This window comes from Pan paniscus, chromosome 15 (genome assembly GCF_029289425.2).
Source record: "Pan paniscus chromosome 15, NHGRI_mPanPan1-v2.0_pri, whole genome shotgun sequence".
NCBI classification, from domain to species: domain Eukaryota; kingdom Metazoa; phylum Chordata; class Mammalia; order Primates; family Hominidae; genus Pan; species Pan paniscus.
Window position 1 is genome coordinate 75,509,263 of NC_073264.2, and position 14,774 is coordinate 75,524,036.

Here is a 14,774-nt window from a genome sequence, read left to right on the forward strand (position 1 = left end):
AGAAAGCATTTATTGAGCACCTACTATATACCAGATACCAAGCCCGATAATGTGTTTAATCAACATAAGCTCATTTAATTTTCTTAACAACTCTATTAGGCAATATAGTCCCCCTCTTCCCCTCTTCCCCTCCCCCTGCCCCCCTCCCCCTGTCCCCCTTCCCCCTCCAATTTTGCAGACCAGGACGCTGGGCTCACAAGGATGAAATCCTGTGATTTGGAGATTCAGTGCTGTGCTGGGAAGGGCACAGGTTTTAAAGCTCATGGACCTAAGTTTTGGTCCTAGGGTCCCACTTGCTGTATAACCTCGAGCAAGTTACCTAACCTCTTAAAGCCTCAGGTTTCTCATGGACAAAGTGAGGGGTCATATGAGGACAAAATGAGATGACATACGTGACACATTGGCACTCAATAGGCACTCAGTGAGTGAGCGTCCCCCTGAGTTTTCCCAGCAAGAGCCCTGAGATCCGAATGCAGGCCTTTTGGCTGCTTTGTCTCCACCCTGTGCTGCTCTTTATCCACCTCCACCTGCGTTTCCTTTTTTTTTTTTTTTGCATGGGGATGCCCTATCTTGAGTGTTACCAGTGGATGAACCTATTCTTCGAGCGCCTTCACAAGGTCTTGAGTCTCATCAAAGTCCCAGGAGGTCAGGAGGAGAGAGTATTCTCATTTTCTGAAGGTAAGTGTGGGTTTGCAAAGTAAACCACAGAGCAGGCTGCAGCTGGGGCTGGAAGACACGAGGAACCAGGGTCTGGCAGTGGGATTCCACTAGCATCCACTAGTCTCCTAGCATCCGGCTGAGGATGCTATAGCACATGGCATGGTGGACTCCAGGACTCCTTCACTCCCACAGGATGTGGGCATCTGGCACAGTTCGGTGTAGCTCCTAGAGTGCACAGTAGGAGCCAGGAGCAAGTCCACATCATGGGGCTTGGGTCTCCTTCCCTTCAAGGCAGGACAGAGAACTCCCTTATCCTGGGGTCTGTCTCAGGGCTGGTATTGGTGTTTAACTTGTTGGGTGCTAAATATATTATTGCTTTTCCTGTCTCTGCCCCATTAGTGGATAATGCAGTGATAAGCCCCCTGAGGCCAGCAAGGGTCTTGGACCACTCATCTCAGGCCCATACATCATCTTCACAGACACCCTCCTCCTCAAAACACAGACATACAGACACACACACAACACAGACACACATAGACACACACAGACACACACACACAAGACATTGTCTCTGATGTCAGGCCACCCTCCTGTACCTTTGCTTTCTCTGGCCTTCCTCTCACAGGGGCTCATGGCCCCCTACTTGGCCTTGGCCTCCCTCTGCTGCTCCCCTCCCTACCCTGGCTGTGCTCCATGCCTGGGCTGCATACTGAAATACTAATTGAAAGGATAATAAAAAAGCCAGTGAAGCAAAAGCCGCATATAAATTCTAAATACTAATGTTGATAATTACATGCTGCTGCCTGGAGGGAAAACTCAAAGAGAGGCTGTTGGTGTTGTATCAAGGGCCCTGGCCTGGTGCCAGGAGACCCAGGTTCTAGTCTCGCCTTTGTCATTAATTGGCTGTGCGACCTTAGGCAGTTGCCTAATCTTCCTGGGCCTTTGCTTTCTTATAATTCAATAGCTCTGAAGAAACTATAAGTGCAATCAGCAATGTATGATGCTTGTGACAGAGAATAGTGGGTAATGCTGTGATAAGAATTTCTTCCCGGGAAACTAACCTTTACCTCTCACAAGGTACAGGGGTGGCTTAGGGACTGAAGAATCTACAACCATGCAAAGTTTCCATTCTTTTTCCATTCTCTCTTTATCCCTCCCTTCCTTTTTCCATCAAGCATTTCCTGCCATGTAATGAAAATCAACCCCTCTGTTAGACACCAAGAATGGAAAGTATAAACCATTGTCCAGGCCTTTGAAGGAGCTGCAATGAAGGGGATGCGGTCGATAGACATGTTGACCAGCAATTCCAACACCTTGTGATAAATGCTGTCATGGAGTAAGTGAAGAGTGCCAGAGAAGAAAACAACTCACCCTGCCTGGGGAAGTCCCAGGAGGCTTCCTGGAGAAGGTCTGAGTTTTATTAAAGGATGAGACAGTCACCAGGCAGGCCATGGGAGGAGGGGATTGTTGGTAGGAAGGCCGGAGTGAACAGATGAGCCTGGAGGACTGATGAGGAAGCTCCACCAGAGCCCAGGAAAGAGGTGGTGAGAACTTGAGCAAGGCAGAGTCAACAGGACGGGAGCAGGGAACGGATTTAAGATACTTCTGGGTGAAAACAGAGAGGAGAGATTGGTTGTGGGGAAGGGAGCAAGTCCAGAAGGGTAACACTGGGGGCTCCTGCTGCTGGGAAGCTAATGCTATTTACCAGAGGGCATCAGGAGGGGAGCAAACTGCTTATCCTGGGCAATGCTGCTTAGCACCATAGCCCCTCAGTTTCTAGGCACTCTCTCTTTTTTTAAAATTTTATTTTCCCTTTGGTTCCTAGAAAATTTTCTTCAGCCAAAAAGGCTCCTCCCATCTTGTCTTGATTATCTGAATGGAAAAGGGAAAGGCCCAGACTTGGGCCAGGAGAGCTGACTGGGGCAGAGCAGCCCTGGAAGCTCACCTGGAGGCAGCAAGCATCCTCGCTGGGACTAGGGTGAGGACCACAGGTAAGGGACAGAGTAGGCACTGGCTGAAAACCTGGGAGGGGATGCCCTCGCGTCCTCTTCTCCTCCCACCTCTCTGGCATTCCTTAAGTGAAATCCAACCCTAGAGGGTTCTGTTTTAGTTGGAGTCAGCTCTGGCTGCTAATCTCTTCCCACCTGGGGACTTCCCTTCATAAGCTTTTTCATGCATAAACTCTTGGTTCTTTTTACAAGGGGTTGATTGCCTCACAGTGTTCTCTAGGGAATGTAAATCAGCACCAAGCATAGAGAGGCCTGCCCCACTACTACTTCAATAGGCCACACACTGGAAGAGATGCTTCCCTTAAGAGGACAGGTGAGCCCCACCCCTGGCCTAGTGAGCCCTCTACCTCGGAGTTGAGCTCACGGCCAAGGCCATATGGCTGTGACCCACAAATCCCTGGCTAAAGGAGGGATTGTCTGGCAGAGGACAGGGACAGGTGGGCCTTTGGACTGCCCATCAGCCAAATCCTGCACTCATGGATATGGCTCCAGGATGACACAGTTCCAAGGAAGGGTGCATATGTGGCTGTAAGCAAATAGTGGGAATGAATTCTTGACCCTTAATGCTAGAGAGAACCCTGGAAACCCTTACTGCTTCTGAGTCAGGCCCTTTGGTTCGAGGCAGACCCCCAGCAATGAAGTCTAGAGTTGTCTGTCTTTTAAACTTCTTATTTGGGGGGCTTTGGAAGTACATTACCACAGCTGCTCACTTCTTTTTTCCATAGGAGACTGCAAAACTGAAGAAGCCATTTCTTTAGAAACACACTGATTCATGCCCAGGAAAGAAGATGAGGAGAGTTCTTAGCACCAGTCCCGCCCGATTCCCTGCTTTCCTGCCAGGCACACACTCACTCAAGCCTGGGGAGCAGAGTGGGTGAGTTACTGCAAATTTGAGAGGTAGAACCAGAGCATAAAGTGAAGGAATCCAGCCACCGCAGACTGCACAGCTCTGAACTCCACCACTAACTCTGGCATCCACAGGCTGCTCGGGGCATGTGAGCATTTGCACCCTGGCAGAGTAACCTGCACTCTTGGCACTTTCCCACTTTGCTGGAGCAAGGATGAGTGAGCGTATATGTGTGAGAGGTTGGGGGTGCCGGGGTGGGGCTTATCAACAGTGGCAAGCAGATGGCAGGGTTCTTTCACCTGATATGGTAACAAAATGAAAATGAGCGGAAGAATACGCATTCTTTTTTTTTTTTTGAGACAGAGTCTCACTCTGTCACCCAGGCTAGAGCGCAATGGCATGATCTCGGCTCACTGCAACCTCCGCCTCCCAGGTTCAAGCGATTCTCCTGCCTCTGCCTCTCAAGTAGCTGGGATTACAGGTGTGTGCTACCATACCTAGCTAATTTTTGTATTTTTAGTAGAGATGGGGTTCACCGTATTGGCCAGGCTGGCCTTGAACTCCTGACCTCAATTGATCCACCCGCCTTGGCCTCCCAAAGTGTTGGGATTGCAGGCGTAAGCCAACATGCCCGGCCTAGCATTCTTTATATTTGCTGGCACACTACAATTTTTTTTTTTGAGACAGAGTCTTACTCTGTCACCCAGGCTGGAGTGCAGTGGTGCAATTGCTGCTCAACACACAGCAATTTTTGAAGCATCTGCTTTGCCATTATCTCATTTCATTCTTATAAACATGTATAATTCCCAGTTTACAGATGAGGAAAACTAGAAGCTAAGTAACCAGAGAAGCTAAGTAACTTCCAACTTGGAAAAAATAGTCAGAGATCAATACCAAGCCAAAAGAAAAAAAATGAAACTGATGCATAATCCTGCCTTCTTCCTGCCCTTGAAGCCAGAGCCAGTGTGATGGGGCTGGGGGAGTTGCAGAAAGAGGCCTTCTTTGCCTTCACCCTGAACTGGGACAATGCAGAGTGGGCCCCAAGCTCCTGCAAATCCCTGATTGGAGCCCTTTAAAGAGCTAAGACCAGGACCCAGGACTGCTCCCATCTTTGTGCATGTGTGTATTTTTGCATGTGCGTGTGTGTGTGTGTATATGTAAGGTAGGGTGTGTTTGCCCCAAGAATGGCTTTCTGAGCTTGGAAAGTGAGCCTTTCTCCCTCTGTGTAAAGGGAAGAACTTTCCTTGTGCCTTCCTGTGGGTCTGGGGAGGCAGGGCTCTGGAAGGCAAAAGGTTATTGGTACTAAGAAAACATCCTTGGGGAAGCTGGAGAACTTGTTATACTCTTTGGTCTAGGACATGAAAAAGAGTCCATTTTGACTGTCTACTCTGTATTAGACAGTTTTATCTTTTAATCCTCAAAATAATTCAATAAGTTTGTTTTTAATAAAGGCTCATGGAAGTTAAATTAATATACTAGATTCATACACTCAGCAAATGACTGGGCAAGATTTGAAGCCGGGTCTGTGTGATGCCAAAGCTGATTTTTTTCCCCACTGTCTACCCCAGAAATCTTACTCATCTGCATCATTGTCCAAGGAATTGTGACATTTAATGAGGGAGCAGAAAGAGAAACAAGAGGAAATAACTTCAAAATGTACAGATACTCTCTGGACGTGCCACCCTCAGATGGAATGTGATGGTGCAAGTCCCCAACTTCTCCGCTAGATCAGGAACCTGGACTTGCTGAACTCAAAGGCTGAGCCTTTCAATATGCTCTGTTCATTTCTCTTTTGTTTTATCTTAATTTTTCTCATGTTCCTTTTGAAGATTGCAGCCTAATTCAGCTGGGTTAAGGGAACCCAAGAATGAACAGGTGAGGGAGGGAGGAGCACTGGGAGCACCACCCTGGGGGCTAGCACGGTCTGCAAGCAGAGGGGAAAGTGAAAAAATGCCCAGAGAGAAGGGGAAACACTCAGGCTACTGTTTCCTTTTTGCCAGAACACCCACTCCCAAGGACTCTCCTCTTCTTATGCCTTGGAAGGTGTGTGTGTGTGTGTGTGTGTGTGAGTGTGTGTGTGTGTGTGTGTGTGTGTGTGAGAGAGAGAGAGAGAGAAAGGGAGAAGAAGGGATAAGCCAATGGGGCCACACTACTTGCAGTTATCAGCTTCTTGATATCAGCTTCTTGATCCCTGGTCGCCCATGGTCCCAGCAGCAAGCAGTGCTTGGGGCACCCATGTAAGGCTGTGCATTACAGCAAGCACATATTTGGTTTCACTGAAGCCTTCATCCCATCTCTCCTCCACACCGTGGTATATAATCCTCTCCCTCTGGCTCCCAAGCCTGTTATTCCAGCACAAACTGTGGGCCCTAACTATGCTATGATGGCAGGGCTCTGTCATGTCAATGAGAATGTTAACAGCTAGAGTAGTGAAGGCACACTGAGCCAGGTTGGGCACTGGAGAGCTATTGAGAGAGAGGTACAATAGAGGTAGAAGGAGAAGGTTAGGTGAGGTGGCTCACGCCTGTAATCCCCTCACTTTGGGAGGCCAAGGCAGGTGGATTGCTTGAGGTCAGGAGTTCGAGACCAGCTTGGCCAACATAGTGAAATCCTGATTCTACTAAAAATAGAAAAGTTAGCTGGGTGTGGTGGCATGCCTGTAGTCCCAGCTACTCAGAAGGTTGAGGCAGGAGAATTGTTTGAACCCGGGAGGTGGAGGTTGCAGTGAGTCGAGATTGCACCACTGCACTCCAGCCTGGGGGACAGAGGGAGATTCTGTCTCAAAAAAAAAAAGAGACAGAAGGAGAGATGGATGGATGGTAGACTTTTTTGAGCTCCTGCCATGTGCCAGGAACTGTGTTAAGAGTTTTTAAAAATGTACTATCTCAATGAATTATCTATTAAATCTATGATGTAAACATTTACTATAAAATATGATTTGTATTGATTCTTAAATAATTTAATAAGTGCCAGGTCTTGTGCAGATGCTCTATACACTGTTTCATTTCATCTTAACAATACTTCATTTCTTTGGCGCTAGGAGAACAATCATTGAGGTGATCTCTAACCCTTGCCTGAGGAGATGCTGTGGGGGGCTGGTGGAATGAGCAGGATTCTTTGCATCAGGCACACCTAGGTTCAAAGCATGGTAGGTTTGTAATACATGTTTGCTCTTTTTTGGAAGCAATTTGGTACCCTGTATCAAGGGACAGAGTAAGTTCACTACTGGGAAACCATCCTAAGACAATATTAATAGGTAACATTTTTTTGAGTAACTACTACATGCCAGGCACTTGTTTAGAGAAATAATCTGATTTAATTCCTTTTTTTTTGAGACGGAGTCTTGCTCTGTCACCCAGGCTGGAGTGCAGTCGTGCAATCTTGGCCCGCTGCAACCTCCACCTCCTGGGCTCAAGTGATTCTCGTGCCTCAGCCTCTCAAGTAGCTGAGATTATAGGCACGCACCCACCACACCTGGCTAATTTTTTGTATTTTAGTAGAGGCGGGGTTTCACCATGTTGCCCAGGGTGGTCTTGAACTCCTGAACTCAGGTGATCCGCCCACCTCAGCCTCTCAAACTGCTGGGATTACAGGCGGGAGCCACTGTGCCTGGCAATCTGATTTAATTCTAACAACCCCACAAGGTAGGTACCATTATCATCCCTATTATGCAGATGTGAAAACTGGGACATATAATTTACCCGAGGTTTTATGGCTTGTAAGGACAGAGCCCAGATTCCAACCCAGGCAGCCTGGCTTCAAGGCCTCACTCTTAACCTTAATACCATACTAACTATGTAAGCTTTGCACACAAAACTAGCCATCATAGTATTATCATTACAGAAAAATTGGAACATATATAAATGTCCAAAAAATAGGGCAATGGGTACACAAATTTAAATGATATTTTAAGAGTTTGCAATATCATGGGAGAAATGCTTATGTTATGAAATGAAGTGGAAAAAAGCAGGTTACAAAATTGCACATATAATATAACAACAAGTATGCCAAAAAGCCCATAAAAATCTTAGGAGGAATTAAAACAAAATGCTACTAAGGGTTGTCCCTTGATGGAGGTAACTTTGGTTCATGTAAACATTCCTCTTTATCCTGCTTTTGTATTTTCTAACTCTCTACAATATGCATGCACTACCTTAAAATTATTTTGAAGCTTAAATAAAAATAAATATCCATTGAGTGAATGATTGCTGCATTGGGTACCCTTTGAAGACTCATCCTCTCTCTCAAAATCTTTACTCCCAGCAGGAACAGTGGTGGGATTGGGGAGTGACCTCTACCCCTGGCCTGCCTCGGTGGGAGAATAATAGTAAATGAGGTCACATTTCTAAGGGATTATGTTCTCCTTACAGCCCTAGTGATCCTCACAGAAAAAAGGAAGGCAAATAACAAGCAGCGGGGAGGATGCAGGGAGTGGGAAACACAATGGAGGGGGAGAAAGAGGTGGCAGAGGAGATGACTTGGGGAGGAAAGGGGAAGAGATCAAGGCAAGCTGGAACATCCAGAAGGGTCAGGAAACTGGGAGGGGAAAGTGAATGAGTGATGAGGCATGATAAAGAGAGGGCAGATATGAGAGAGAGAGAGAGTTTCTACACAGCAAACTGGTAAGGGATTTAATTCATTTCATTCTGCTAAGCTGCAATGTTTTTCTTCAATGTTATAGAAACCATTTGCTTCAGTTAAACACTGAAAATCTAGGGGAAGCTGGCAGGCTGGGCGCGGTGGCTCACACCTGTAATCTCAGCACTTTGGGAGGCCGAGGCAGGTGGATCATGAGGTCAGGAGATCGAGACCATCCTGGCTAATACAGTGAAACCCCATCTCTACTAAAAAAAAAAAAAAAAAATTAGCCGGGCGTGGTGGTGGGTGCCTGTAGTCCCAGCTGCTCGCGAGGCTGAGGCAGGAGAATGGAGTGAACCCAGGAGACGGAGCTTGCAGTGAGCCGAGATCGTGCCACTGCACTCCAGCCTGGGCAACAGAGTGAGATTCCGTCTCAAAAAAAAAAAAAAAAAAAAAAAATCTAGGGGAAGCCTTTTCCTGGGTTTGCAACTTGAATCTCTCTCCCTGCCTGGCCTTGCCCCTCATCCTCAAGGCTCCAGCCAAGAGTACTTCTTTGGGCTGTAGCCATTGCAGTCTTCCAGGGACAACCAGGCCTATCCCTGCTTCAATTCAATCAGCCAATACTGGGAGTTTTGGTACCAATGGACAAGCATCAGGACATAAATACAAGATTAAAGCTCAGCTGTTCCAGAGCACAGTGTACAAAGGCTGCTTAAAGCTTCCAGTTTGCAAACCAAATCGTGGAACAATGTAAGATCTTCAAGAATCTTCTGTAGAATTCAACCACAGGGAAAGAAATGAGGCCCAGAGAGAAGAGTTGGCCAGGGCCAACAGCTGGTTGGCTGGGGAGTCTGGGCTTTGTGATTCCTTACCCAGTAGAATGATAGCTTCTGATAGTAGTGATGTTTTGTGTTTTCAAAGTGCTTGCTGTGAATCTGACTACTCTTCTTTTTACCTTCGTAATATGCATTGGGGCAGGTAACCCAGTAATAAGTTCTATTTTTGTAGGTAGAAAGTCAGCAGCTCAGACAGGTCATGGAATGTTCTCCCAGCATCACTGAGCTGACGACTGCTGGAACTGGGGCTCACACTAAATCTTCTTGGGAACATGTACAGGGGACTTTGTGTGAGGCCACACACTCTCCAGAGGAACTTTCAGCCGTGGAAAGTGAGGAGCAGTTTTGATTCCTGCAGTTTGCTGGAGCCGTCAGGAGTTCCTCCTTGCTGCAGCACAGCAAGTGTTAGAGGCATAGAGTGAGTGTGTCCAAGTTTCTACCATAATTTTCTGGTTTCTGCTGTAAAATCCTCTACTTGGCTGCAGTTCTGATAGTGTGAGGCCTCAAACCCATTATCACTGAGAGCCACTGAGAAAGCATTTACTATACACAGAAAACAGGGTAGGTTCTGGGGATACAAAGAGATATGAGATATTGCTCTGGCCAGCAAAGACGGGATGATTTTAGCTGTGGAATAAGGACAAATACATATATGTACAAAGAGATAACAAGTCTGGGTTCTCCACAGAGTACTCCCTTTGCATGTGCCATTCTGCTTCCTTGAAATCCCTTACCCCACTCATTTTTTTTTTTTAAGAGATAGTGTCTTGCTCTGTCACCCAGGCTGGAGTGCAGAGGCGCCATCATATCTCACTGCAGCCTTGACCTCCTTGGCTCAAGCAATCCTCCTGCCTTAGCCTCCCAAAGTGCTGAAATTATAGGCATGTGCCACCATACCTGGCTAATTTATTTATTTATTATTTATTTTTGTAGGGACAGGGTCTCACTTTGTTTCCCAGGCTGGTCTCAAACTCCTGGCTTCAAGTGATCCTCCTGCTTCAGCCTCCCAAAGTGCTAGGATTACAGGTGTGAGCCACCACGTCTGGCCAACCCACTCATCATTAAAAGCTCAGCTCAGCTGGGTGCAGTGGCTCACACCTGTAATCCCAGCACTTTGGGAGGCCGAGGCAGGCGGATCTTCTGAAGTTAGGTGTTCAAGACCAGCCTGGCCAACATCATGAAACCCCGTTTCTACTAAAAATACAAAAAATTAGTCAGGCGTGGTGGGATGCGCCTGCAGTCCCAGCTACTCGGGAGGCTGAGGCAGGAAAATCACTTGAACCTGGGAGGCAGAGGTTGCAGTGAGCCAAGATCATGCCATTGCACTCCAGTTTGGGCGACAAGAGTGAAACTCGTCTCAAAAAAAAAAAAAAAAAAAAAAGCTCAGCTCAGGGGTTTCCTCCTTGGTGTCTTTTCCCAGACTCCTCTGCCTGGGCTGGATGCCCCCTCTCTGGCTTCCTGTAATAGCTCGTATTTTCCCTCCCATAGCACTCAGAGCGTTGTACTTTTACATCGTACTTGTCTCTCCTTCACTTGACTCTGAGTTTCTGGGAGGAGGTTGGGGGTGTATTTCTATCCCTTGTACCTAGCTTATGCCTGACATAAGTAAACACTTAATAGATGTTTGCTGAATAAAGAAAAGCAACCATTCTGCCTCTACTGCCTCCAGCATATAAGCTCTAAGGCCCTTGCAGCTCTGATGTCCTGGGACCTCATGCCTGCTGTTTGAAGCATGGATTTCAGTGACAGGGGACTCAAATCATTGAGGCAGGGCATGACTTCACTTAGTAGTAAAGGAAACCACCTCACTGTAGCCCCTCTTTTCCTCCTCAAGTACCTAATGATAAATCGATCATGAACAACAGTGGAGACTTGTGGCTTACTTCACATCTCTTTTGTTAGAATGACCAGGGCTGGAAGAAGTCCAGCAGAAACTTGCTGTCCACTTCTAACAAGGTCTTACTCATGTACCTGGTTGCCAGGCAGGTGAGGCTGGGAAAATTTAGTGGCTAGACAACACAGAACATGCAAGAAAGGAAACTAGCTAAGAGTATTTGCAGATTAGAATGGCAAGGAAACTAGATGGAAACAAACATTCAAAGTACCTGCCAGGCTTTTAATAATGTCAGAGGAGAAGAGCCTGGAACCAGCTGGAGGAAAAAGATAAGAAACACATTTATTTCCTCTGCCTGGACCACATCAACTATCCCCCAGCTTCCACCCCTATACCTTGTGTTTTACTATTAGCAAACAATTGGTTGCATTTCTCAGGCAAGCTTCATTGTGTCAATCTCTCTTTAGTAGGAAAAGCTGAGTCCAAGATGTCAGCAAATTTGTTTGGCAGCCACTCAGGGGCTGTTTTGCTATCCATGGTGCTGACAGCCCTACTATAGGGCCCCCAAACCTCTGAGTCTTTAGCCAGGTTCTTCTGCCCCCACAGATGACCCTGCGATGAATGATAGAAAGAAGCTGGGATGTGGACAAGGAAAACCTGAAGTCCTGTCTAGAAATATAGGTTCACAGTCAGACTATTATCTGAAACTCTTGGCACCAGATGTTTTCCAGAATTTGGATTTTTTCAGATTTTAACAAGGAAATATGGTGCACCTACTGTATGCTATATAAAATCCTTGGTGAGGTCTGTGGCAGCACCACATAACCAAGCACATCAATATCTCTTCAGTAAAATGTATGACTAGTCATCCTAAGTGTGATCAATAAAGATGTTAAGTAACCTTATGGTGGTTTAGGTCAGGGTCTTCCTCTTAATGAGTTCTCCTTAGGCTTACAAAAAAACTTTTGGTTTCAGAGTATTTTAGATTTCAGAATTTGGGTTAAGGAATTGTGAGCTCACAGCAGTTCCAACTCCACCTTAGGTAAACTCACCTGTAAAAATTCCTGCGATTGATTAAACTTTCTAAGCTTGTAAATTTCCTGGCAGGGAGTTGGCGGCAGGGGATGGATGGGAATGAAACTAAAGCTTGGGCCATCTATTTCTCAAACTCACCCCACCCTCAAAGGTTCACAGGCAGAAAACTTTCTCCTGAGGTCAAATTGCTAATAATTATTGAGGAATAGCTACAGATCCTGGAAGCCTCATGGGTGACACACAGACTGAAAAATTAAAAGGCCATTAGCCCTTTTTTTACTACTCAGAAGCCTGACTGTCCCTTGACCCTGGGCAATCTTACATTTCCTAACACCCAACCATGAGCATAGTTGGAATTCCTGTAATGGGGGAAGAATGTTCTGTTATCAGTGCCTAAAAATGGCTACTAGCCCTAGTGACTGCTCCCTACCTGCCACGTTCTGTACAAAGTACTTGACATGCATTAGCACTCTTATCCTTATCACTGCTTTGTAAGGCAGTACTATTCCATTTTGCAGGTGAGGAAACTGAGGTTCTTCTGAAGTCAGGTGTTCAAGACCAGCCTGGCCAACATCACGAAACCAAGTTTCTACTAAAAATACAAAAAATTAGTCAAGCGTGGTGGCACGTACTTGTAATCCCAGCTACTTGGGAGGCTGAGGCAGGAAAATCACTTGAACCCGGGAGGCAGAGGTTGCAGTGAGCCGAGATTGTGCCATTGCACTCTAGCTTGGGTGACAAGAGCGAAACTCTGTCTCAAAAAAAAAAAAAAAAGGCTCAGCTCGGGGGTTTCCTCCTTGGTGTCTTTTCCCAGACTCCTCCGCCTGGGCTGGATGCCCCCTCTCTGGCTTCCTGTAATAGCTTGTATTTTCCCTCCCATAGCACTCAGAGCGTTGTACTTTTACATCTTACTTGTCTCTCCTTCACTTGACTCTTGAGGGTCTGGGAGGAGGCTGGGGAGGTTCAGAGGTTAAACAACACACCTTAAGTCATAAAGCTGGTAAGTGGTGGAAACGGGGATTTGAGCCCTGATCAGTCTGACCTCAGTGCCTGCATTGCTTCTCTCTTGCCTGCACAGTCTCACTGTCATGAGTCTTGGCTTGAGTGTGAACAGGGAATTAAATTGCTGCTAGTCTTGGATCAATTTACTTTGTGGCGGGTTTTTAGTTAACTATGCTGTGAAATGATGTATATTTACATTTACAATATATTGTTCAGCTTAAAAAATTATTCAAGTAGGCCAGGCGCAGTGGCTCATGCCTATAATCCCAGCACTTTGGGAGGCCGAGGCAGGCGGATCACCTGAGGTCGGGAGTTCGAGACCAGCCTGACCAATTGGAGAAACCCCGTCTCTACTAAAAATACAAAATTAGCCGGGCGTGGTGGCGCATGCCTCTAATCTCAGCAACTCGGGAGGCTGAGGCAGGAGAATCGCTTGAACCCAGGAGGCAGAGGTTGTGGTGAGCCAAGATCGTGCCATTACACTCCAGCCTGGGCAACAAGAGTGAAACTCCATCTCAAAAAAAAAAAAAAATTATACAAGTAATAATTACTTATGAAGTGGAGAAGTCAATGGTATAAGGGTGCTCCCTGCTTATGGCCTCTCCAAGCCCACTTCCAACTGATTAACTATGTATTGTATATCCTTCCAGAAGTTCATGTGTACTTTTCAGTTCAATAGGAGATTACACATAGTCTACCATGGCATTATTTTTGGCCTTAATAATGCATCTTGGGCTGGGCGCGGTGGCTCACATCTGTAATCCCAGCACTTTGGGAGGCCGAGGCGGGCAGATCATGAGGTCAGGAGATTGAGACCATCCTGGCTAACACGGTGAAACCCCGTCTCTACTAAAAATACAAAAAATTAAGGCCGGGCGCGGTGGCTCACACCTGTAATCCCAGCACTTTGGGAGGCCAAGTCGGGCAGATCACGAGGTCAGGAGATCGAGACCTTCCTGGCTAACACGGTGAAACCCCGTCTCTACTAAAAATACAAAAAATTAAGGCCGGGCGCGGTGGCTCACGCCTGTAACCCCAGCACTCTGGGAGGCCGAGGTGGGCGGATCACGAGGTCAGGAGACCGAGACCATCCTGGCTAACACGGTGAAACCCCATCTCTACTAAAAATACAAAAATTGGCCGGGCGTGGTTGCAGGCGCCTGTAGTCCCAGCTACTGGGGAGGCTGAGACAGGAGAATGGCGTGAACCCGGGGAGGTGGAGCTTGCAGTGAGCCAAGATCGCGCCACTGCTCTCCAGCCTGGGCGACAGAGCGAGACTCCGTCTCATAAAAAAAAAAAAAAAAAAAAAAAAAAAAAAAAAATTAGCCGGCATGGTGGCAGGCGCCTGTAGTCCCAGCTACTCGGGAGGCTAAGGCAGGAGAATGGCGTGAACCTGGGAGGCAGAGCTTGCAGTAAGCCGAGATCACGCCACTGAACTCCAGCCTGGGGGACACAGCAAGACTCTGTCTAAAAGAAAAAAAAAAAAGTATCTCTCAATATCTAAACATATAGAATACCTCATGTTTGTTTTTATTACACTATTTTTTTTTAAAGACGTGATAAATGTACCAGGCAAACAGCAGTGAAAGGGATACATTTCTAATTACTAGGCTTTAAGGCACATAGATATTGCTGTTTGTTTTTGAGGAAGCACAGCACAGTGGTTAAGAGCATAGAGCATTTGGAGATAAGTCCCCAGTCTGTCCCTCATGGACCTTGTAATTTTGGATTAATCTCAATGTCTCTGAACCTCAGTTTTTTTATCTGTAAAGTGGGACTAATCATGGAACTTCCCTCATGGAACTGTATAAACAAGAAAAGATAAGGCAGTTAATGGGTTTAGTACCATGCCTGCCGGGGACAAAGAAAGTTATTATGGTTCAAGTCAGAAGCAGCCACACTGCTACTGCTAGAATAGATATATGAGTCCTCCTAAATTTGCTTGTTGGATAGCCCTTAGTTGATAACATTGA

General features: G+C 46.5%; 1 long non-coding RNA gene across 1 annotated transcript; it reads left to right on the forward strand.

Moving 5' to 3' along the window:
* The first annotated feature begins 106 nt into the window (after nt 1-106).
* LOC117975853 (uncharacterized) lies at nt 107-8,943 on the forward strand. Its single transcript, XR_004666232.2, has 5 exons — nt 107-678; nt 1,836-1,996; nt 2,486-2,651; nt 3,395-3,543; nt 5,085-8,943. It is a non-coding gene; the product is annotated as an uncharacterized LOC117975853 (long non-coding RNA).
* Nucleotides 8,944-14,774: the final 5,831 nt, after the last annotated feature.